This window comes from Crocodylus porosus, unplaced genomic scaffold, assembly GCF_001723895.1.
Source record: "Crocodylus porosus isolate Cpor-Errol unplaced genomic scaffold, CroPor_comp1, whole genome shotgun sequence".
Lineage (NCBI taxonomy): Eukaryota > Metazoa > Chordata > Crocodylia > Crocodylidae > Crocodylus > Crocodylus porosus.
In genome coordinates, this window is record NW_017728949.1 from 53,753,849 (window position 1) to 53,759,460 (window position 5,612).

The window sequence follows — 5,612 nt, forward strand, 5'->3', positions numbered from 1 at the left end:
TTTCACATGAAATGGCACCAAAGCTAGCAGAAAAACAGGCAGCTCACACTAGAGTTAAGTGGAATTGCATTCTCACCAGAAACCGTGCATTGCCCACGTTACCCAGACCCGGGTTATCTCACAGGCACCGTCTTGCCCTCCACGTGCTCTCGGTTTCACCTTTATCTGTCTTGCATCACTGCACGTTGGCACAGCAAGCTTTTCATTTGCGTGCTGCCTGAGTGATCCAGCTGCAGCTGGTGCTTTCCTAGAGAACGCTTTTGTGTGCTGTGCCTCTAAGATGAGACGTTTCATGGAGCTTCTGCATTTCCTTTGAAGGTTCAGCATAAGCCTTTAGCATCCTCTCACTTCTACCTTCCCACCCCCACTCCTGCATGTGACTTGCAGACACGTGCACATGCACAGTCTGGCTAGCGATACCATTTAATCCACACGGCACAGGGATTTGTCCTATATCTATCAAATCAGAGAGAGAGAGGGAGAGGGAGAGGAAAGAGGGATCCTGAATCAGTGTGTGAAGCAGACGGGGAGCAAAGCTCCACTCTGCCAAGACTGATCTCACCATCTTTTTCCAAACTGAATGGAGAATGATTCCCTTGCTAACCTCACTTGCCTGCCTGCACTTGGAAGCGGACTGGAATGAGGAAGGCTTGAGGAAGCACTGGTTAGAGTCAGTATCTGCCTGCTTTGTGTCCCCCCTCCCAAACCATGGGCTGACTTAGCAGCTTTCACAAATGCCACAGGAGGTTATTTTCAGCCTTCACTTCTTATGCCTCTTAACTCAAATACGTACCTCTGCCTCTAGAAGTGGAAATAGCCTTATATAAGCAGGGCCAGAATCTGCTTAGGCTCAGCTGAGAGGCAGAGAATCAGTATGACGGAGGGCATCTCTGTGCAGTAGCTACTTGAACTGCTGCCAATACCAGAGACCATGCCCTGCTTCTGCTTTTTGTGTATACACCCTGGCACTAATCCGTGAAATTATCACGTGTTCAACATTCAGTCCAAAATTGCACAATTGTGTGTCTTTTGGGAGGGGAGACGACAGGTACTTTTTAATTTTATTCCAGGCGATTTCTTTTCTGAAAGAATTTGGATCTTTTGTGACATCTTGCCAGTGTTTCTTGTGAGAAAAAGCAAATGTTCACATTTCCATATCTTTCAATCAATAGTTTTTCAAGTGATGACCTTGAAACAGATTTCACAAGCATTGCTCAAAATCAGGGTAACTTTTAAGAAGCAGACTGGGATTGTTTTGTTTTTTCATAGTAACTTTTATTGGACCCGTGACCTCTCTCTCGATTGTGCAGTCATATTGAAGGGGGCTAGGACAGGGTGGAATAGAGGAAGCAGCAGGTGTAGCAAAGAGATGATGGAAGACACACAACCTGCCATCAGGGCGCAGGGCTGTGCCCTGGGCCCCCTCTTTGCCTCTAGGAACGAGCCCTGTTCTCTTGCTGCCCTGCCTGCAATCTTTCAGGCACACACAGTAGAGTAACAGGTCTGTGCACTTCAAATTTTGTTGCGTGTTTTTTCAGGCAGCCCCAATCCAGGTGTATAGCTTTTGCAGACTGCTGAGAAATTCTTTCCGTCTTAAAGATGTAATTACTGCAGTTCGCTCTTGGTCAGGAGAGGGTAACCCCCATAATGCAGAATCGATTAGGTCTGAGATGTCTTTTTTGCTAGAGGGTAGTAACACATATCATGGAAGGAGAGACAAGCATAGCATATTGTTATTACAGATGTATTATCAATAGTTACTCCATAGTGTCGCAGCTGTCAATTAGGCGTTTTTTTTTTTTTAAATTACAGGGGCACTCAGTTAAATATTCGTGCTTTAAAAAATCATTGAGTGTTTGTGGTTTCCTCACACACTTCTACTATGTTGACATATTAAGGAAAACACCTAGGATGACACAGAGATGCACATAACTATGTAAGTACAAAGGGCAACTTGCTGCAAATACGTCTGGGGGTTTTAACAGCTGGGATAGGCTGTAGAACAGTGATTCTCAACCAAGGTGCCTTGTCACCCTGCGTTGCCTTGAGATCCAAGGGTGCCATACAATGTTAGTACTATTAGGTGCAAAGACATGATTCACATGGTAAACACAGAGATTTCAAATAAAAATCCAGTGTTAAAAACATTCTGACCTGTTGCGGTCTTTCTGATTTCTTCGCAATAGAAAAATTGCTCTGTTTTCCCACAGTCAAAAAAGATGAGTGAAAACTAAGAGTCGGTATTTTCCAGTGGGGTGCCTTAAGTCTAAAAACACTGAGCACCACTACTGTAGAAATACCAGAACTGCTCGGACTGGAAGCTCTTACCTCAATGTTCTGATGAGAAGCACTGAAATACAAGGCAGAAGGAGGGAAGGAATATATAAGACAACTTCTCTGTGCCAGCTAAAGCAGGCCTTGCTAGACTAGCAGCCATAACTATCACAGTAAAAGTATTTCAGTCTGCCGCTCATATTTGGAGTGGCTAAAGAGGCAGTTGCAGGTGCGCCAGGGAAACAGCTTACCATAAAATAAGTTCTACTTACTCTATATTTATATCCCCCACTTGCTATATTTTCTAATGGGGAACTGATCATCTCCACCTTCACCCCTAGGGTAGCAGAAGGGACTCAAAACAGTTCAAGTTATTCAAAGGCACCTTGAAATAGGTAGGCCTTAATGTGTGCGACTCATGGAGCATATCTACACATGCAAATAATGCAGGATCAGTTTAGACTAGAGTAATTTACTCTAAAGTAAACTGACCCAGGCAGGTGTCTACACATGCAGGGTCCCAGGAGCAATTTGCTGCTCTTGGCAGCAATCTGCTCCCACTCCCACTTGCAAGCCCTGTGTTGGCCCCCTGCATCAACCAGAGGAAGCTCTAGGCTCCCCTTAGGTGCTAGCCCAGGGACTGGCAGGGAGCAGGGATTCAGGAGACAGCTGTTTCCTGGCAGGGGCTGGAATATTGCTCCCTGCCCCTGGGGGACAGGCTCTGCCACTGAAGCCCGGTGGGGACAATGTTCCCAAGCCCCGGGAGCAGGGACCTCCTAACCCTGGCTCCCTGATCAGGGACAGAGGACTTGGAATGAGCTGCAGGGGAGGGGCTGAGCTGCCGGTGGAGCAGCTAGCAGCAAGACCGACTGGGCTGGGATTCCCCACCCAGCTGGGGGCTTACTGCTAGGAGCTGGGACCTGCCCCACACCTGCAGCTCTTTGCAAGCCTTGCACCTCAATTGCCTGATTGGGGCATGGGGTTGGGACCTGCACCTGACCAGGACAGTTTCCAGCCCCTGCTCCACTACCATGGGGCAGGGGCTAGAGAGCTTGCTCCCTGCCCCCTGCAATCATGGAGCTGGGCAGGGAACAGGCTCCCCAGCCCCCACCAACACGGAGCTCCCAGCCCTTGATCTGCAATCTGGGAACAGGGGCTGGAAGATCCTCATCTTCCAACCTGAATCCTCCAGTTGCAGGACCCAGGCCGGGAGATCCTTATCAATCAGGGGACCGGAGCTGGGAGATCATTCTCTCCCAGAGCTAGCTTCAGGATCACAGGGCTGGCACTGGGAGATAAGGATCTCCCAGCACGGGCGACATGATCATGGAGCAGGGGCTAGGAGATCCCTGCTGCAGGGGCAAGGGGACATTGTTCCTGAACCCTGGCAGCTAGGGGCAGGGAGCAATCTCCTGTTCCCTGCTGCCCGAGAGTACATTTGCTCCCGGTCAAGGGTTTTACACGTGCACTACTGCTTAGTTACTAATCATGAGTAAATTTGCTACTTGCATTTGCAGATAACAAGTGTACTTTAGAGTGTTTAGAGCCAGTTACTGCGCAAAAAGCACCTGCTCTCATGGATGCAGACGCTCACTGTGTAGTAATTAGTTCTACTGTGCAGTAAAGCATCTCGTGTAGAGAACCTCCAGTAACACAAACCCTGAGGGAATGCACTGCTCTGTTGTGGGACTGTTCATCCATTTGCAAACACAGAATGTGTTACTGAATTCAGGTGGGGGGTGGGGGAAGGGCACGGGATTGTCCTGTGAAGCTAGATTTCTGGCTGGAAATAAATGATCAGGAAACGGAACTACATACAGAGAATTCACATCTGAGCAGAAACTTTAACTTTTCCAGGGGTTAAGTACCTCAGTACTTCAGGTCAAATTCATCCCTGGCATAATTGATTTCAACAGAGCTAAACCAAGAAAGATTGTAGCTGCCTGCTTTTAGCTGGCATTTTATGTCTTAGTTCACTAAAAGCAAGGGCATTTATTACACGGGGACAAGTCCTTTTTATCATCTTGAACTCAGACTGCCTCTTATTTTAATGCAGCCTGACAGACTTTAACCAGAATATAATGATGAGAAATTAAGGAGACTGGAAGGTAATGGGACTGGATGGCTTGTGGGGGATTAGTAAAGAAGCACTAAACCTCATTTCTCTTGATTGCCTGTTCAAATGCAGCCCATATCGATGAGATCCAAGGTTGGCACGGTATGGCAGCTGTTTGGTGGTCCATGTAAAATGGGTTTTGACACTCTTTCAATCTACATGCAAATAAGTTTAGTATTAAAACAAACAACCCCCCCCAAAGCCTTCTTACGATACTAACTAGCCCTTTCTTAACAGTCTCTGAAGGGACCTCAGGATGTAATGGATGTAACCTTCCTGCAGATTTAAGCTGTTCCAAAGTGTTGGCCCTTTCTCCTCTGCTGCAGCGACACAGGCAACCCACAGCCCCACTTTCCATCCTGCCCCTGTTGTGGGGACAGAAGACAAATTTCCAGGGCTGTTGCACCATCTCCTCTGCCACCATCTTGTGTCCTTCTTCTGCAGAAGCCAAATCTTGTATTACTTACAGTATAGGACAGCGCCATGCCTTCCTTTTGTCTGATGAAGAACACCTACACTCTTCATTTCCTGGAACCTGAAGGCCTTCCCACAGTCCCTATCTCAGGTGGTTTTCTTTCACAGGACCTGAAAAATCAACACTGTGAAAAAATGTGGGAGATAACAGTAATAAAATACTACAGCTACGTGACATTTTTGACTGAGGCTTGTTGTAATGCTTGCTAAAGTATAGTAAGGTGTTAAGTTAGTCTTGGGTACAGAAGCTGAAGTCAATGACTTCAGATAATCCAGCCACTATCATTTGAAAGGTACTGGCATTAGAGCTGTATCTCCACCATGTGGTGCTCAGAGCAAGAGGCTGGCAAGGGAGAGGAAGAAATCCAAGGAGGGGATAGGAAAAGAAATAAAGAAAAAAAAGAAGGAGTTTAAAAAAAAATCACAACCCCGAAGCTGAGCTAAAGGGCTTCTCTATGGACAGACGCTCACAAAAGTTGCACTTTAGTTAATTTAAAGTGTAGTCAAGCATTGTCAGGTAAATTGAATTAAGGCAACTTTAACTTGGAATAAGAGTGTCTATGCAGGAATTTTATACCCTTTAACTAATCCACTTCAAGAATTAATTCAAATGAACCTTCCCCCGTGTAGACAAGTCTCCTGCAAGAGACACTACCAAGGAGCAGACCAAACCCTGGGCCCAGAAGCAGAGCTACCAAGGGTAAATTTGGCAGCCTAAATCTTGACCTTCCTCAGGTGGCATACATCA

The 5,612-nt window shown here is 46.7% G+C and overlaps 1 long non-coding RNA gene across 1 annotated transcript; it reads right to left on the reverse strand.

Annotated features, from left to right (window-relative positions):
- Positions 1–1,040: 1,040 nt before the first annotated feature.
- LOC109322666 lies at positions 1,041–5,612 on the reverse strand. Its single transcript, XR_002104451.1, has 2 exons — positions 4,431–5,612; positions 1,041–1,682 (listed from the first exon to the last, which is right to left on the reverse strand). It is a non-coding gene; the product is annotated as an uncharacterized LOC109322666 (long non-coding RNA).